The sequence below is a fragment of the Ochotona princeps genome, chromosome 20, assembly GCF_030435755.1.
Source record: "Ochotona princeps isolate mOchPri1 chromosome 20, mOchPri1.hap1, whole genome shotgun sequence".
Taxonomy (NCBI): Eukaryota; Metazoa; Chordata; class Mammalia; order Lagomorpha; family Ochotonidae; genus Ochotona; species Ochotona princeps.
This window is the reverse complement of record NC_080851.1, coordinates 5,470,625-5,491,227: the sequence shown is the minus strand read 5'-3', so window position 1 is coordinate 5,491,227 and position 20,603 is coordinate 5,470,625.

Below are 20,603 nucleotides of genomic sequence, written 5' to 3'. Positions count from 1 at the left end.
TAACAGTGTTTGTATTTATTCCCTTATTCTTTTATTTATGTAATTATAGAAAAATGATGATTTTTAGTCCACATATTAAATATTTTGCTTTTCCATACCAACTATCACAACTTCCCCACGCAATTTAATTACATCATAGTGAATGAATGTAACAAAGAATTAATTTCTCATATTTCATTTCATGGAAATTGCTTTAATATTTTATTTCTATGAATGATATTATAGTCTTACTCTTGAAATAATTTATATGTTTTAGCAATGTATCATCTTTTTGTCAACGTGATAGCACAAATTCAAGTAACCTTTGCGTTTCTACTAAATTTTGGATTTGTTTAAGGACATTATCAGTAGGAGTTCTATTTTTATTTATCGTGATAACTGAAGTATTTTTCTTCTACTTAAAGTTGCATATTTACTACAATTTTTAATTTTTACCATTAACATTTCAATTGTGATGTTTAAAGATAGAAATGACTGTGTTAAGCACTCTACTTTCGTAGTATTCTCTGAATGGTTACCTTTAAAAATTTCTAACAGAGTCTAAAGTTTAAATACAAATATTTCTTCAGCACCAAATGCAAGACTTGAATTCTCTCTATAAACTATACTCAATAACAATTTAATATCATCTTGTATCTTTAACTACACATTTTGAACACTATCATTATGCCTTACATGTTACATGTTTAGATCTACCCGCCTTATGGGTTATATTTTTTCTTAGCCCTTTTTGTTTTTAATTTTCAGATCTTCTTTCCAGGACCTATTTTTCCTTCCTAACAATCAGTAAATTAAATAGATATAAATTCCATTTTTTATATTAAAGTATCTTGATTTTACTGCATTACTTGAATGAGAATGGGCTGGATGTTTATATTAAATGGCTTAATATCTTCTAAAAACATCTTGGCTTCCCTTGCTGCTTTTATGAATTCTATTGTAAATGTTATGTGTTCTGCACAAGTAATTTTCTGTTAATGTAATTTGAATTGTTTATCTTTGACATATAGCTGTTTTATTACAAGGTGTCTTAAGTATCAGTTATTTTTATGTCTCTTGTCTGAGTTCCACAGCATTTCCTAAAGCTGAGATTTTATGTGATGTTCAGTCTAAAAGATCCGTGCATTTTCCAACATGTGATGCGATGGAGCCAGGTCTCCTTTCGCTTTTGAAGTTCTGGAATCTGTTAAAACAGATGAGTGCATTAGTTACCTCATCTCTAACACTGTTGTTTTCATTCATGTTTTTCTCATGATCTTTCTCTGTTCTGTGTATCTTCTTCAAAGATAACTATTCCTGTGCTCACACTTCCTCTATAGCTATGTTCTTAAATATCTCAGGCTTCATTATCGCCCTTCAAATCTGTTGAAGTCCCTCAAAACCTTTTGTCTATATGGGTATTAAAATTCACTATACCAGGAATTGAAGAAATAGCAAGCTATTACTTAACTGACCTTATTGTATAAATAACAATAATTAATAAACTTTTAAACTGCCAACATAAATTAAAATGTTCTAGAACACATATACTTTATTAAATAATAATTTTTGAAATAATTATAGTTACATAAGAAATTAAGTCACAAGGAGGTTAGTTTTATAAATGTATTTGATTTTGATTTAATGGCAGACAAGCTAACGTAAATATGTGGAAAAGGATGAATTTTTTTTCATTAGGAATGTTCTTATTTACAAAGGCACTAAAATGTGACAAAGTAGATAATATCCTAACAGATGGTCAAAACAGTATCAGTGAACTTTTACACGCTGCCCCGTCAGTCTATCTCCCAAGCACTTCTACATATGTTACCTAACACGCCTTTGAGATATCATGACCTATCATTTGGACAGTCCCGATTCACTGTGGTATGCAGATTTTCAAATGTTGATACACTTGAGCATACAAATCAAACTATAAAGTTTCCTACTGTCACTATTGATCTCATCAGACAAGTCTTTTGGACTTGGAAAGCTGTCATGTCTGTGACAGTGGAGACAACCATCCACAGTTCTTTCACTCCAGGCTCCAACTTTATCACTGGTAACAAATACTGCCCATTATTTTTTTCTGAAATGAAAGATTCGTGTTCATTTTCAGAATAGCTGCCAACCACTAAAGTCTGAATTATTGCTTGTAAGTTATCTGAGATAAAATTCTCGTCTAAGTGACTTTGTTAACTCAATCATGTTATTTTTCTTGAAATAGCTTTCACGTGTGCAGTAGATACTTCAAGATATGTACCAAAGGGTTCTGTGTGTAAATCATTAGCTTTTATTCCTATGTGGTCTTATTTTCCACTCTAAGTGCAAATGCAGGGTGATAAAAGTTGCAGTTGTAACTCAGTCTGCCAGTGGCTCAACTGATCTGCATGAGTGTCAACCATCATTGTTTTTGCAAATATCAGTGTAGTAGAAAAAAGCTATTAAAAGCTTACTGTTATTACCAAAATAATTTTGACCCCAAGGATCTTTTCAAGGTTGCAGTGGGTCCCAGATATCTGAGGAACAGTGTCTAAGACTGCATTAGGCGGAGGGTACCAAGATAGCTGCAAGTTTACAGTTTAACCCTCCAGTGATTTTTATGCAGTTTTAACTTTTCTCTTTTATTACTGTTTTCAAATGTTCATCTTATTTTATGGTCTCATATGTTTTCAATAATCTCTTCATATTCTGTATTGCACAATTTGATTTATGTGCTTCAATCTGTGTCTTCCCATTTTTATCATCTTTGCTCTTCATGCCTTTGCATTGTTTGTGTGTGCGCTTTCTGCTTTACTATGAGTGGCTGTTTATTTAAATTGAAAGTACAGAGGTACTTGAAGGCTGTGTTCAAATTTCCTCCATCTGAAAGGCTTTCCACAAAATTTGGGGACTGATTGGGAACTGTGACAGAGCCAGGTCAGCCTTAATGTTTTAATATAAATTTGCTCTATCCTAGGCATTTTGGGAATGAATGAATTATCCTGGTACTGTGATGTCATAAGATTTATTTCCTGGATTCAAACACATGGTAGAACATATTCTGTTCTTTCTACTCACAGCCAAATATGAAAAAGGCAATTGTGAATTCCTTCCACTTTTTTGCATTACAATTTTTCAAAGATTGATTTGACAAAGAGAATAAAAGAGTGAAAGTGAGAGGAAGAGAAGGAGAGATGGGGAGAGAGGGAGCAAGATAGAAGAAAGGGAAGGAGGAGTGGAGGGGGAAGAGAGAGGAAGGGAGAGAGGGGGAGAAGGGAATGGTGGTGAAAGCAACAGCGATGGCTAGGCCAGTCCGAAGTCAGGATATGGGACTCATGTAGGGCCCCAGCTTGCGTGGAAGTGATGTTAGAACTTGGCATCACCTTCTGTTGCATTCTCAGGCATATTAGCAGGGAGCTGGCTCAGAATCAGAGCAAATACCTGCTGTGACAGCAATACCAGCAAAGCAGGCAAGGTGTAACCCACTGTGCCCGACCTGCTCTTCACAAAAACACCATCACACCTTGTGTGAGAGTATGCATGAGTTACTGTTTTCATTTACAATCTTAGTTATGCTGTATCTTCGGTTCAATTCTGGCCACATTTTTCACCTTTCTACTTGCCCACCATCTTATCAAGGCAGTAGGCCATTTGTGTAGCTTCAAGTTGTACTACATGCTTGAAAAGCATTTAGAATAATCACAACTCTTTTTTTTTTTTTTTTTGTAAATCCATAGGTTATAATAAAATACCTCAACTAAGGCTTTCTTTTCATTTTCCTAATTACTGGAATAAGTGTACTCTTCTACTAGCTATTGTGATTCCTCCAGCGAGAAATGAAATTTCATATTTTTCCAAAATTTGCTATGTTATTATTCATTTTAAAAGTTGGTTCTTTCAGATAACCTGAATGCTTATGATGCTATGTGATATATGTGGTAGGTGTTTCTGCTTTTCCTTTCGAAAAGCACATTTTAGCTTTTTCTTGCTGACTTCAGCTGGAACACCTAGAGAGAGGCACCAAGAATCAGGCATAGTGGTAAATATGCTGTTCATTTCCACATATTTTTTTTGGATTGTTCTTAACTGGCTTCTTTTAATGTATTTCCCCCTCTACACTGTAAAACCATGGAATAAATCATACTAATCACATTGTTCCAGGTGGTAACTCCAATTCATCATCAAATGGCTGCAGTGATCAATAAGTTCTTACCAGCTGAGTCTAGTCCAAATTAAATAGCGCACTACATCAAACTAAGACACTTCCTTACTGCAAAGGAAATGGTCAACACAGTGAAGAGGCAACCAACAGAATGGGAGAAAATCTTTGCACACTACACAACAGACAGGGGACTAATATTCAGAATCTACAATAAGCTTCAGAAACTCAAGAGCAGTAAAATAAGCAACCCTTTAAGAAATGGCCAAAGGGGATGAGCAGACATCTTTAAAAGAACAAATGCAAATGGTTAATAAAAATATGAAACAATGTTTAGGCTCCCTAATCATTAAGGAATGCAAATAAAAAGCACATTGAGGCTCCAGCTAACTCCAGCAAGAGTAGCCTACACACAGAAATCAGTTAACAACAACTGCTGGCAAGGTTGTGGGGAAAAAAGATATCACTATTGGCGGGAGTGAAGACTGGTGTGGCCATGGTGGAAGCCAGCATGGAGAGTGCTCAGACAGCCGAGAAAGGACCCGCTGCATGATCCAGCCAACCCTCTCCTGGGAATGCGTCCCAATGAAATCTGCAGTGAGAAAGCAACCTGCATCTCTCTATGACTAACAGCGCAAATCCACAGCCACAAAGCAATGAAAACAAGCCAGATGCCTGTAAACAGATGACTGGAAAAAGAAACAGTTGAACATCTACTCAGTGGAATAGTACCCAGCCATAAGAGAGTGAAATGCCATCATTTGCAACAAAATGATCTCAACTGGAGATCGTCATGCTCAGAGAAATAAGCCAATCCCCAAAGGACAGATCCCATATGTTCTCCCCGATAGATGACAGAAATCGTGAAAAGTATAAAATAAGTAGATGGATCATCAATTATATGCCTCTATTCTATGTATAATGAATTATAATACATTTGTATTATATATTATATATCATATGCCATATATATTCATAGAGTTTTAAATTTATAATAATTATGTAGAATGAATTATATAATGTATATGAAAAAGTATATAACATTATATAATGTAATATGAATTACATAATGGAGACTAGCATACTGGGAAGTAAGGATCCTTTGTAGTACATATCTCTGCTCCCTAAGAATAGGAGACTCCCAGTGAAACAGTTACATATACCTTGGCAGTTTGCTACCGGCTGTTCTATCTTAACCTATACACACAGTGCCATGATATACTTCAATAGCACAAGTTCAATTTGTAACTGTTTCTAAAGGTTGTGATAATATGGGGGAAATGGTGGAAGGGGATGTCAGGGAAGGAAGAAGAGGAGGGGAAAGAAGGAATTCCTATATCTACAAAATTGTATCATGGAAAATAGTGATCATAATAAAAGAAAAAACGAGTCCTGTGATTGTTGGAAATATGTAACCAAAAAGAAAAAATCATTGACTCATTGAAGCATTACATGCAAATGCTTTGTTTACAAAATTCCAAATGAGGCGTGCCACAGATACAAATATCAGAACACAGCTCCCTCCTGTCCAGGCACTTCCATAGCTGTAGGTTTCTCTCTTCATAATTGGACTCATAAACCCTTTATTTAGTCTACTTTGAGTACCAGACTACTCTAAGTATTGTTATTTAATACCTACAGCTGTTTCTGAGCATTTTCAACATCTATTTTACAATGTGTTATTTATCATGTAAAACATCTTAATGTAGTTTACATCTCCAGGAAGTTATCTGAAACACCTGCATGTAAGTGTACCAAGCATTAGTAAAATTTGCCACTTGCTCTGATTTCATTAACCACATACGCTGGAGAGTTTCAAAATCTCTGGTATTAAAAACAACATTCAGTTTACTGTCCCGCTTGCAGCAATGAATGTAGGGAAAGCATATCTGAACTGTTGAATGGAAGACTGACTTTGCTCTTCTAAACCTGAGAAACCATCTTCTGTCTGTTGATTTTGTAAAGAGCACATGGAACAGCGTTTTTTCTGTATACTACTTGATGAATTATTTATTTAGTGGAGGAATAAGCTTTTGAATATGAAGAACATTGTAATCATATCCTTGTAAAATTTTAAACATTGAGGAGGTATGTGGGAAGGAGTGTAAGGTGAGAAGTGTCATGCTCTTAAAACTAGGTGAAATGCATGAAATTTGTTCTTATTCAAAGCTCATTGGTATTTTATCTGTAAGTGTATAGATGCATTCTATAAGTAGCTATATATAGCTGAGAATTAATTCCATCTACCGTGAGTAGAAAGCTAAGGAGCACAGGGTAGATGGATAGCTCCCATGAAAGAACTTCTGATGATGCCTGGGCATGACCAGTCCAGTGACTGATAAAACTTAGCCAGCCAGCCAAGCATCTGATAGAATTCTGTCATGGAACATTTGATGGTCTGTCACTATTGACTGCAAGCACAGATGCGGCTGCGTAACTGGAACTTCTGAGTGTGCACGCTTGGTGCTGTGAGAGTAATGGTGTAGTCTCCTGTGACTGTTCACCTGCCAACTGAGGCTAAAGGGACGTGCACCTGTTGTCGGCTCCACGGATGTGCGTTAGCTTACCTTCATCTGACTGCTCTTCCTGGTGTGGAGCTCCCACATTATATACCTAGCATAGTCAGCAGGATTCATCTCAGGCCAGCCAGGAGCATTCTGCTCAGAGACACATCAGAGCAGAAAGCTACCCCCGGCCATGGCAGGAGCCACACAATGGGCCTTTCTAACATCCTTCTGTGCAAGACCAATGCTAGGCTGCAGGCAGAGACTCCAGCAGGCAACCTGCAGCACAAAAGAGACTCTGAAAGCAGCGTTAGGGCTTGAGATGGCCAGTTTCCCAGACCGCCTCACACTGGAGCCAACTCTGCAGCCCCAGTGTGGCATCCTCCAATGATGAGAAAAATGATGGGTCCTTGGTACTTTCCAAGTCCTGCCTTATAGTTACTCAAAAGGATAAGAATCAACAGTAGGGGCAGTCACAACTCCTGTACCACACACACACACACCAAGGTAGTAGAACAATGGGCATTCCACTCAAATCCTCAAGTTGCCAGCTGTGATAGGTACAATCTCAAGATGCATCCTTTGCCTGTATTCTGTTCAACAATCAGGATACCATTGCTATTGCCATGGACTTCTTATCACCCTTAGCTTGCCAGCTCTTAACAGCCTGATGGATTGGACATATACCTCATGAAAGTAGCCAAACGACTGACTTACTGGATGGGCATCAAATTACCTATCAGCTCTGCAACTGGACCGCTGTGGAAAGTGACCACAGCCACCATGAAGACTGGAGAGCCTTGCTCCATCCATTCAGTATTGCTTTCTCACTCATGGTTCACTGGTGTAGCTCATGGAAGCAGCATTCCACACTGCTCACCCTGTCGTTGCACAGGAGAGCTGGCAGGCACTGGGAGCAGAGGACCCTCACAGTAAAGTTGTTCACATTCCCTGTCGTCACTCTCGCTGAGCCCAAGAGCCGACACAGTTGTGCTGTGTGATGACTTGACTGCCTGCCACCGTTACCCGTAAGCACATATTAAGATGCAGGGGGCATAGCTGAACATGGGACCTCTGTGTCTGTTTGCCTGCCACCCTGAGAGTAAAAAGGTGACTTCTTTTTGAGCAGGACTCCTGCCTTACACAGCAGTACTCAGGAAATGTTGCTGAAAGCAGCAAAAGAGGCAGATATGACTTTCTACCTGCCAAAAGGATGTGTGCATTAGAATTTTCTGCAGCTAAAGTTCAGAACAGAATGAATCATACATATTTCTAAAATATTCCAAAAATCCAGATGTTAGATGCCAATTACTGTCATTATTTAGACAAACTCACAGGAATTTTATTAATCATAATTTGCATTCACCCACTTTAACATTCCTTACTTTTGCAAATTTAGCAAATTTAGCTGGGTATATTTTTCACCAAGACTTCTTCCTGCAGTTTCAGTAAAACTATCATCAGTTATTAAAGTACTAATATTTCAATGTATTTTACATTTATTTGATATTGAAGAGATACTTAAAACAAGGAAGAAAACATAGGATAATGCATTTTAAATCCTTAATACCAGTTGTCTTTCCAAGTTTTTAGGGATAAAGGCAAATTCTTTCCCTGACATTTCAGTAAGTCTGGCAGTACTGATTAAACATATATTAGAATTATAAATAAAATACAAAAATACACATCAAATGCACACACTTGTAGTTTTGTGTATGTCTCACTATTACAGGGGTCTGCAGTAAGTGTGCAGATAATTATCCTATATTTTTAAGAAGATATTTATTTGAAAGGCAGGGGAAGAGCAGGGAAGAGGGAGATCTGTCTACATCTTCATGGCCCGAATGGCCACAGCAGCAGGTCTGGAGCGCCCTGAAGCTGGAAGCCTGGACCTCATCCTGTCTGCCCTGGACTTGGCCAATCCACAGCCTCTGCCTTTGCAGGTGCTTTGGCATGAAGGTGAATCAGTAGCATAAGAGCCAGCGTATGAACTGGCAGTCTGTCATAAGATATTTGGTTTGCAAGCAGGAGTTTTAGCCACTGTATTGGAACAACAGTCCCTAAAATTGTATTTTAAACCAGTAGTATATATAAACGGTAAGAGTACACACACACAATTTCTTCGTCTAGATCTCTTTTGCCTATTTTTTTGTTTGTTTCTTTTCTCTTACTGTTCAGATCTTGTTTCTATGCCTTTCCCCCCCCCTTTTTCCCTGTGCAAAATAGAAAAGGGTAAAACACTAATTTTAAAATAAAGGGCAGGTATTGTAACCTTCTACATAGCATTTTTTTGACATTGTATTTCTCCCTATCTTAGCACTTTCTGGGGTTGACGACAAATCTACCAGGGCCTTGAAGATGACAAACGGTAGGTCCAGTGTCTGAAACCTGGAGCAGGAGATCAAAGTCCCCTACTCTTTGATGCTACATTTTGACAGATATGAAAAGAAACTTTCAGTCACTTGTAGTACATAATTGATAGATGGGGGAAGTCAGTTGAAGAAGAAAAAGTACCCATGGTAAAATAAAGTGACTTGGGCCCGGCAGCGTGGCCTAGCAGCTAAAGTCCTCACCCTGAACGCCCCGGGATCCCATATGGGCGCCGGTTCTAATCCCAGCAGCTCCACTTCCCATTCAGCTCCCTGTTCTGGCCAGGGAAAGCAGTCGAGGACGGCCCAAAGCCTTGGGACCCTGCACCTGGGTGGGAGACCTGGAGGAGGTTCCTGGCTCCTGGCTTCGGATCGGCGCAGCACCGGCCACTGTGGTCACTTGGGGAGTGTATCATGGGGCGGAAGACCTTCTTCTCTGTCTCTCCTCCTCTATGTATATTTGACTTTCCAATAAAAATAAAATTAAAAAATAAAGTGCCTTGACTAGTAGAGAAAAGAACTTGGATAATCAAAGAAAATCCTAAAACCGAAGGTATCACTGACGCTTTGGTTGGGGTAGAGAAATCCCATTAGGTATTTCAACACACACTATTTAGGGGTTAGCAGTTGGTCACAGAGGATTAAAGGATTCACACAGAGTATAATTGCAGCAAGTAGTTACCTTCTCTAGAGCTTGGAGAACAAAAAGTAGAAGTAGCTATCCTCAGAACACAGGAGCTCAGAGGGGCTTTGTGGATTTGAGGAGCAGGAAGAATTGCTAGCTGCCGTACCGCTGCAACACAGCTGGCTTTGAAGCACAGGCAGAAGGAAGGTGCTGTGGCCGGGGCTGCTAGGGTGATGCCACCGTCAGCTGCCCACAGATGTTTAGACTGCATGACCTTTAACATATGAGATACAAAATATTACACCAAAAAGCTATCGAAACTCAACAAATTCATTAAAGTTGCAAGACACAAAATCAACATGCAAAGCAAAACTAACAGTAATGGCGTGGCATTTAGCACAGTGTCTAAGCAATCGTCTAGGATGCGTGCATCCCATAAGGGGGAGATAGTTTGAGTGCTGGTTCTGCTGCTGGCTCAGCTACTGAACTTTCTGGGAGGGAGCTGGTGGCGGATTAAGGGCTTTGGTCATTGCCACCATGATGGAAATCTGGATTGAGATTTGGGCTCCTGCTGTGAGTCCAGAAGTTTAAAAAGTTGAATGAAAGTCACTAGAGTCCTAGAAGGAGAAGGGAGAACAGGTTGAGGGATTAATCCAAGTGTTGTCCAGGCCAACTAAAGCCCAGAATATTAAATTTCATAATAGCCGGGGAAGAATTTAAAGATTCTCAGCATGAAGCCAGCGTAACGACACAGAGGGTTAAATTGCCACCCACACTCCAACATTTCACATGGACAATAGTTCAAGTCCTGGCTACTCCGGTTCTAATCTAACTCCCATCTGGAAGAACAGCAGAAGATCTCAAGCCACTACCACCTGGATGGGAGACCTGGACGGAGCTTCAGTCTCCTGGCTTTGGCCTATCCAATCCTAGACATCGCAACCATTTGGATGCTATACTTTTCTTGCTTTAAAAAAAAAAGTAAACTTGTCTTTGAAGCAGAACAATTATATAAGTAGCACAGTGGTATAAAAATTAATGACATTTGTGATGACATGGAGGACATTAAATGCAGAACTAAACCAGTTCAATGTAAGGCATATGTAAGAGCTGGAAATAATACCAGATAGTTGATATTCACTCATTCAAAATCCCACTGATACTCAGCTAAAAGTAGGACCAAATAAAAGTGAGGCAAATAAAAAGAACCGAGGATATATCCCATGATGACCATTTGTAAAAAGCAATCTATAGAGGCTGTAGATATTTCTCACTGGCCAGATGTTGACCTGGACTATTAACCTCCCAGTACCTCAATTTCCTTTTTTTTTTTTTTTTTTTTTTGTAAAACAAGGACAATGAAATTTCTTTATAGTATTGTTGTAAAGATTAGCAGAATCAATTGCAGATGCTTAGAAAATGTCAAGCACACTGTAAGTATTTAATAAGTAGAGGTTTTATTGTTGCTATAGGGATGCATTTGCAAAGGGGAAAAAGTAGAGTGATTTCAAATATTGTTCAAGAAAGAATCAGAATTAAGCTATATGGATTAAATCTCTAAAATACTGATTCTTTTCTATTTTTTTGCTCCCGTGTGTGGCTACTCAGGTGTATATTACACAGCTCCACAAATACTGTTGTTCATTTAATATCTTCCTGCCATGAGGCAGGTGAAGTAATTCCAGTTAAGGCTAAAACTTGTTTTCTGCACACTAAATATTGTTCAAGACATTTAGCATTGTACAAGTTGCTTTCTGCTAATAAGTGAGAATCAATGACAAGATCAATATTAAGAACAAAAAGAGGTTAAATTCGTATGCATGTAGGAAATTGAAACTTAATTTCAGAAGGCTCAAAAAATGTTTTAGACAGACATGACACAGGACTTAATCCATCATTAGAAACATAATAAAGTGTCTTTCAACAACGTAACATCCTCGAGAAGTAAATATGGAGAAATGTGTTATGTAAGGAACACAGTTACTGCTATCATAACAGACAACACTCGTATAGTTTGAAAAGAAATGTTTAAAATCATACAAGTGAAGTATGGCAACACAACCTATCAAATATTATGAGATTCAGCAAAAGCTATGTTAAGAGGAAAATTTACATCAATAGTTCTTACGTCAAGAAGTTAGAAAGGCATCAAATATCTCAAAACACAAGAACAAATCAAACCCCAAATTAGTAGGAAGAAAAAAATAGACCAGAGATAAAATTCAAAACAAAAGATTCAAAAGATCAGCAAACTAAAGAGCTGACTTTTCTTGAAAAGTAAAATTTTTAAGAAAATTGGCCCAAGAAACAAAAGGAGGGAGAAGGTCCAAATCAATAAAATCAGATGAAAAAAGTGAAGTTACAATGGAAACTACAGAAAAAGAATCATCAGGAATTAGTACAAACAACTATATGGCAATAAATTGGCATATCTAGGAGAACTGCATAGATTTCTGGACACATAAAACCTACCCAAATTGGGTCATAAAGGCATACAAAGCCTAAGTAGACCATTAACAAAAACAGACTGAATGGGTCCTAAAGACACTCAACAAAGGAGAACCCAGGACCAGATGGCTTCACTGCTTAATTCTACCAACCATTTTAAGACAAACTACATCCAATCTTTTTCAGACTATTAAAAGCAACTGAAATGGAGGGAATCGTCCCAAGTCCTTCACGGAGTCCAAGATCATCTTAATTTTAACACACAAGACAAAAAAAGAAAAAACTAAAGAGCCACACCCCAATGAACATAGATGCAAAAATACTCAACAGATAACTAGCTAATGAAACCCAGCAACACATCAAAAAGATCACTCACCCACACCAAGTTGGATTCAACCATAGTTTACAGAGATGTTTCAACATATGTGAATAAACAATTTTGTTACAACACATTAATTGAAAAATAAAAACCATATGATTGTCTCAATAGCCAGAGAAAACGTTTAACAAAACACTACATCCTTTCAGGATTAAAATCTTAACCAGATTTGATATAGAAGGAACATTGCTGAAGACAATCAAGAAGATATGTGACAAATCCACACTAAGCATTGTCAGTAAATCTGCGACCAGACGTTTACCCAGTCACTTTCACCATTACGATTCAATGTATCTGATGCTTTAGCCAGAGCCACTGGACAAGAAAAGGAAATGAATGGGATATGAATTGGAAAGGAGGAAGTCAGTTGTCCTCACTTGCAGATACTAGGGTCTTAAATATAGGAAGACCCAAAAAGACTTCACTGACTCTGAGACTCATGGTAGAGTTTGATAAATTTGCAGTGTATCAAGTCAATAACCTAGTATACATAAACCAAACCGTGGGTGAGAAAGAATGTGTAAGATCAGTGCAATTCAAAATAGCTATCAAAACATTTAAATACCATGGGTTAACTAATCAAGGATGTGAAAGATCTCTACAATGAAAATTACAAAATCTTAAGGAAATAAAAACACAAAAAGAGGTAAAATATTCATTCATGTAGAAGAATTAATTTCATCAAAATGTGCATACAACACAAAGCAATTCACAGACTGAACATGATCCCAAACAAAATATTAAAGATACTCTTTTCAGACTTGGAAAATTCATAGAGAATCATAAGAAACCCTAAGTAAAGAATAAAGGACTAAATTCCAGTATTTTTAAGGTGCTTAAAAAACTTAACACAATAATCCAGTTAAGAAATGAGCTAAAGAACAGGCATTTTTCAAAGGATAAAATACAAATTGCCAACAGACACATGAAAAGATGCTAAGAAACATTAGAGCACCAGGGCAATGTAAATAAAAAATGTTACTTCATCCCAGTTAGAATGGCTGCAATCCAGAAACCAAATAACAAATGTTGGCGATAATGTGAGGATACAGGCCCCCTAAAAATGCTACTGACATGCACGTAAACTAGTACAACCATAATGGAAGACAATATGGAGATTCCTCAGAAATCTGAAAATAGTTCTACCACATGACCTATCCATCCCACTCCAGAAAATTTACCCAAAGGAAATGAATCCAGCATGTAAAAAAGTTACCTGTACTCCCAAAACATAGCAGCTCAGCTCACCATAGCTGAGATAATTGACCTAACCCAGATGTCCATGAACTTATGTCCATCAACTTACAATAGTATATATGCAGCCATAAAAAAGAATTATATCTTGTCTGCAACAAGATACAACTTGAGACTATTATGTTTAGTGAAATAAGCCAGTCTCCCAAAACACAGATACACACACAACAAATACTGTATGTTTTCTCTGATCCATGGTAACGAAAACACAGATTATGAAAAAATGTAATGTATATGAACAAAATTGACAGTTGAAAGTATGTCATTGCAAAAATTAGAACAGTAAGGAGAGAGGGTACGAGTGAGAAAGAAAGGATTAGGTGGGAAGTATTATTATTCTCCTAAATGTGTGCATAATAAATACAAGAGACTTGTTCTGTTCGTCTGAGTTTTTTTCATGTGGGATCAGTAGATACTGAGCTCCAAAATACTGGACACAAATTCAGATATTTGATTATTCAGTCTATCCTAGCTTCTATCTTTTTACAAAGGAATGTCTTGGTGTATTCTAATAGTTAAATCCATCTGTTTTCTTAAATTCATCTTTCTTTCTCAGGCTTAAGAGCAACAATTACATCATTCATTTCCCCTTCAAAGATTATCTGTGGGACTCATAAAGCAATCTAATAGGAGATCCCATAATTCATCTATCTTGCATATAGAAGAACTGTGAAAATATTACCTATTTTTTATGAAATTAGATCCATTCAGTGTAGTCATCTTTGGTCGCTTGATATGAATTTCTAGCTCTGCTGTTAGACGTGGTTTGTATTTGACTTTTAATGTGATGCAACTTAGAATCTATGAGAGGATGATACGCAGCAGAAGGCATCTTATGGCTGAAATACCTTAAGTTAATTGATTTCACTGGATGATTTCAACCTTATGCAAGTGAGTTGCAAAAATAGAATCAAATTTACATGCCCATGAATCAAAATAATGGCTTCGGTGTTGTCATTATTTATCTTATAAAAGGAGAATTCAATAATGTTTCTTTCTTTTATTCCGTTCTAGGGAATAGACATAGTAGCATCACTTTCTTTGAGGCTTCCTTGTAGTGGAAGAAAATCTTTTAACATATATTTTAAAGTTAAGGCGATCCAACTGTGTAATTTAAGCATTTAGAAATTCCTGTTATGCCGAGTTTTGAGATAGTTAATTTGCCATCTACTGTAATGGAGAGCACAGAACAAGTGATTAACACTGCTGGGCTTCGTTTGCTGCCTTGTGTATATGCGTATTAAGGCCACATCAAGTAAATCCTCAGCTTTTGGCATCAATCTGTTTTACACATTATAAGTTGGAATGCCACATTTTATTAACAATGAACATATTTTCTTCTGTAACATAAAGTGGCATTCATACTACTCATATCATTATCCCTGCCATGATGTGAGAAACACTCATTAGATGATGGACAATACATGTACTTTCAGCACAGGTTTGAATAAAATATTAGTTTCACTGTTTACTCACATTTTTCTGTATTTTGTTTTATTTGACAGAGGAAACCCCAGTTTTCAACTGCTAGTTAGTCCTCAAATGCCACAACAGCTGGTGCTGGATCAGGGCCAAAGCAAGAAGCTTACAGCACTGTCCAGCTCTCGCAAGTGGGCAGCGGGACCCCGACTGTCGCAGTGTCCAACCCTGTTCCCAGTTTGAGATTGCAAGAAGGAACCAAGAAAAGGAAGTGAACTCAGACTCTCCTGCAAGGTGTCTGCATTTCCACCACTACGCAAACCAACCACTCTTGATTTGTGTAACTTAGATGCCCAGAAAATGACTGTGAGACTTGTACTGAAGGCCCAATATGGGCTAACACATGTAAAATATGCAGATAAGAATACGAGAATTACGAACAATAGCATTTTGAAATTATTTTTTCCCTCGAATGACAAAATGACATAAAATGTACATTCCAAAATTCTTTCTTTACAAACATCTATTTCTGTAATACATGGGTTTTGCTAAAACAAAGAAAAAGCTGTATTTTGTCTTTCACTATATCTTCAAAGATAATTTCAGAATTATAATACTTTACCAAGACTAATTCCAATGTCCTTGAGAGTATAGTACATGGAAAAAATGCTAAATAAAATTACTTCTAATTGATATTGTAAGGGAAAAAAAGAGTTGGCTTGGATTCATATTGACTCATGTGATGAGATTAAACAATAACACTTTTGAAGATATAAATGAAATGTGGTGAAATTCTTAGTACTAGAATGTCAACTTGATTGGTATAATCGTTATCTGTATATAAATACAGGGTTTCTGAGCACTACACGACTTGGCTTAGTGATCTAAAAATCCACATTAAAGTGCCTAGACTGGCTGGAGCCACAGGTTTAAAGTCTGTCAACCAACCCTTTCCTCTCTCTATAACCGATAAACCAAGTTCCAAAAGCCAGTTTGTTGGATAGGGTGGAGATGGTGCAATGACCATTTCAAATCATGGCCTGACTATACTTTGGGGACATTTAAGATTATTTTGTCTGTTTTAGGCAATAGCACATCTTTGTCCTCACACTCACCACAGTTCTGCAACCCAGACAAAAATCCCAGACAAACCAGCAACCACCTGATCCCAAAAGAGCATTTGAAAGTCTAAAATAGTATCATTTCTTTTATTGACCCTGGAATTTTCTAAAAGTAACAAAGAAAGAATTAATTTCATACAAACTCCAGGAAGATGACCTTTCATAATAAACTATTTATAAGGTACTTTGATCATGCAGTTAGCAGTTGAAGAGGAAAAATAAAGCATCAAGTGGGAATATATGATGGAACTCTTAGGTCAGAAGGCAAATGAGATTCAAGGAAACACAAAAACCATGATCCACATGGGAGCTTTAATCACTCAGACATCTGTTCAGGCAGCTAATGCAGCCCAGCGTACGCACCTCATTAAAGCTAGTCCTGTTTCTGGACTGACAGCATAATGGTCTAGGGCTGTGAGACGGAGTCAGCCAGTGGACTAGAGCAGCTTTATTTACCTGGTGTTACTTTATCAAGACATGATTTGCTTTTTAAAAAAATCTGAAGGTGATCATTATAGCTAAGCTTTTCTGTCTTCAACAGAAATGGTAAGACTAGCATTCAACTGAAAGTGCATGCAGCCTATCTCATGAGGTGAAGTGAAATTATGCAACCACTGGAATAAAAGAAGATAACTCAGGTTGTGAGTGTCCTAAGGAATAAAGAGAAACAGGTGACAATCACTGTCATTCCCATCTAATTTAACCCAAAATAAAGACTGAGTTGCACCAATAAAAGCCACAAACCAGGTTAGTCTTTGCTTTCAATATTAAGCCAGAATCAAAATAATTCTCTACATAATCTTTTCATTTACGTTAGTCAAAAAAATAGCAATATTAGAAATTATTATGTGCGACATATGCTTTCAGTATGTGCCAGTGCATTGAAAGGTTTCAATATTGCAATGAATCTCACATGCCAAGAGCAATGGGCCATGCACAAGTGCTTCCTCTTCCTGAATAGCCACCTAACAATAAAGCAGCATTGCCATGAGCAGAGTCTACTAAAAATGTTTTTTGTGTGGACAGTGGGCCAAACTGCAGTCACAGCCAATCCTCACAACACTCAGTTGGGGTCCATTTCAGAGTTCTTGGGCTAAGCGTGGCTTATCTCTAAATCTCCCGCAGCTATAGGTGGGACCCCAATAATCAAACAGGCACACCAACATGGGAGGATTAGTATGGAAAAGGACATCAAATGTTTTCCTGAGGGTTCATACACTCACCCAGTGCAAAATATTTGAAAAAATACATGTGTAGTTCAGGAGCCAAGAACTTTGCATAAACAAGCAATTTATCTTTTTCCAAAAAAGGGTTTCACATATAGCAGCGCACAGCTCTTTGTGAATTCCACCAAAAGCTGGGGATGCAGGCGGTAATAGCATGCAATGGAGGCGAATTTGGCTATCTAGGTTTCTCATCTGCAACATTCCTGGCATTTACCACACAGCCACATCATGCCGTGGTAACTTTCAGATAGACTGCCGACAATCATCGGCAAAGTTCAAATGATGACGTGTATAACCGCACCTGGTCTGCTCACCAGCCCGTGCCCAGCCCAGCCACAATGCAGAACATCACAGAAATCGCAGAGAAGTCAGCAGATACAGATTCCAACAGGAATGTGCAAGTGCAGTCATATGCTTGTAATACAGATGTTGAGTTCTCCTCCGTTCTATCCGTCATGTCCTAGAGAAACAGTTTAGCACAGTGCCTCATTATCCTGTCAGCATCTGGAGGGCACGGATATTCATGAGCCACAGGTTGGAATAGAGGTTTGATACAGGAACAAAATACTTTCATTTTGATAGACTTTGGAAGTTTCCGAGTCTCCAGTGACTAGATGTTGACAGGTTCCACATAGCTCTCAGCATCATCTTTCATATGTGTTGCTTTAAAAACATTATTAAATGACTATGTTAATGAGCATAGTGATTACAGCTGCAATCAATTTGAGATCAATGTGTAATAAGAATTAGAGACTTCTTCCAGGTATAGAGCTATGTTTTATTTATGCATTTTAGAAGAGTTTTTTTTCTTACATATATGAAAAAGCAACCAGAGATTGATAGCACTGGTTAATCAGGATGCTTCTACTATCCTTCAATGAGAATTAAAATGATGCTGATAATGCTGGCTTTTGGTATTGCAGGTTAAGCTGCCATTGGTGAGGTCCACAGTCCATGTGGGAGTGCTTGTTTCAGTACTGACCTCTCCTCCTACATTACAGCTCCTGGGAACGCGCCTGGCTGGGAAGGTAACAGAACATCGTCCAAATAGCCCCTAGCAGCCATGTGGGAATGCATTGCGTTCCTGGCTCCTGGCTCCACTCAGGGGACGAGGGGGATGTAACTGAAGAGGAAAGCACACTCGCTCGCTCGCTCGCTCTCTCTCTCGCTCTCTTCCCCCACCTACCTTTCCCCCCTCCATAACTTTGCCTTTCAAATAAATAAAAAGATGAATATATGAATCTTAGAGTTTCAACAGATACATTCTCATGTATGAAAATATTTAAAATGATGTAATCTACTTTAAATACACAGCAAAAACATTTGTATTTCTCAGTTAAAATATGTGTTTCAGTCTATAAATATAACATTAACATGTACATTGTGATTTGGTATAATTTATACAGCTTTTCCAATTCAGGTAAAATGAGCTGTCTAGTATCTAATTCCTAAATGATCCCAGAAAATGGAAAATTGTTCACAGATTCTTATAGTCAACATTGAACATCATTGGCTTGCCTGTTCCTATGATAATTTTTATTATTAGTATAGCATTGCCTTTAATTATCAATTAAATTTATGTCCACAGAATTCTCAATGTGTTCAGTCACTCGTGGATTCAGAATTGAAAAATAATTGGGTGGATCAACTAACTCCTGAGTACAGCTGGAACTTTCCAAAAGCTCTACAATAACATTGTGTAAATTTTATTGCATTTGTAGAATTTTAGCTTATTCTGTTATTGGGTTTCCACTACAATAGTTCTTTTCTTTTAACATAAGAGGTTTTGATTAAATGAAACATTTATTTTAAAAAGCATTTGCTTTACCTTCTATTTTGGTTGTAGTTCTCAAAATAAATGACTGCAGTAAAATTTGCAAATGCATGCCCATTCATTGTTAATTTTCCATGTTGAAAGATAAAATTAGCAGTTGTTAAAGGAAGTGAGTCCCATCTGGATCTGCATTGTGTATGTGCTTGAGTTCTTTGGGGAAAAAAATGTTCCTTGCACCCCAGCTTCAGTGCTTAATGAAAGAGCTGGGAGTGTTTAATTGTCATTACATAGTATCTAATAAAGAACTACTGTAAGGAAAATGATCAGGCAGATGACCTTATTCATGTGTACCATAAATATTCTTTTTTAAAATTATATTTAGTATTATCATTTTATGATATAGTTCCATCGGCCCTGGGATATCTCTCTTATCCCCTCCCCAATTCCCTTCCTCCTCACTGAGTTCCCCTATATCACTACTATAGTATAGTTCTTCATACACGGTCATATGTCCATCATTGTGGGCATGGACAATGACAGAGTCCAGCTTCCCACTGTCAAGATATAATAAAGAGTTTCATTATGAGTCCATCTTTGATCTAGAAGTAGTTGCATACTGCATTGTATCCTCACATCTGGATATGATAGTCTCTATTACACAGTTACTATACATCCCATTCAATGAAAAGCCACAATACAAAAGCAGCAAGAGGAAGAAAAAACGAAATTGAAGACACCATTAACTTAAATAACATCCATTGAATGACTAATGTGTTGTTAAAGAAATGAAAACAAGAACCTTCTTGCAGAAAAAGATGCTACTGCATGATCCGAGCCAGTGAAGAATTTAATGAGTGTTTTGAAGAGATGAAACTAAAAAAACGCATGAGATATCGTTTCCGCTAATCTATGTTGGTGAGATAGGTCTACTGTAGGCAACAAATAAATTTTTTTTAATTCAGTCTACTAACCTATGATGTTTGATTGATGAGTTTAAGCCATTTATATTCAGGGTTAATATGAATGGCTGATAATTTGGTCCTGTCATTTTAGCTATGGAGAAAATGGGGGATACAGAATTCAAAACACTTGTTATAAAGCTTCTTATCAACAACAGAAAGCACATAATACAGGAGTTCAAGGAATTTAAGGAATATGTTACACAGGAAATGAATCAAATGAAAGTTGATACATTAGGAATTAAGAATACAATAGGGCAAATTAAAAGTACAGTGGAGAGTCTCCAAATAGAATTAATGAAGCAGAAGAAAGAATCTTAGAATTGGAAGATATTTTCTGTCACCAGAGGGAACCAAACAAAAAACTGGAAGCAGAACTGGGTCAAGCTAAAAAAAAAAAAAAAA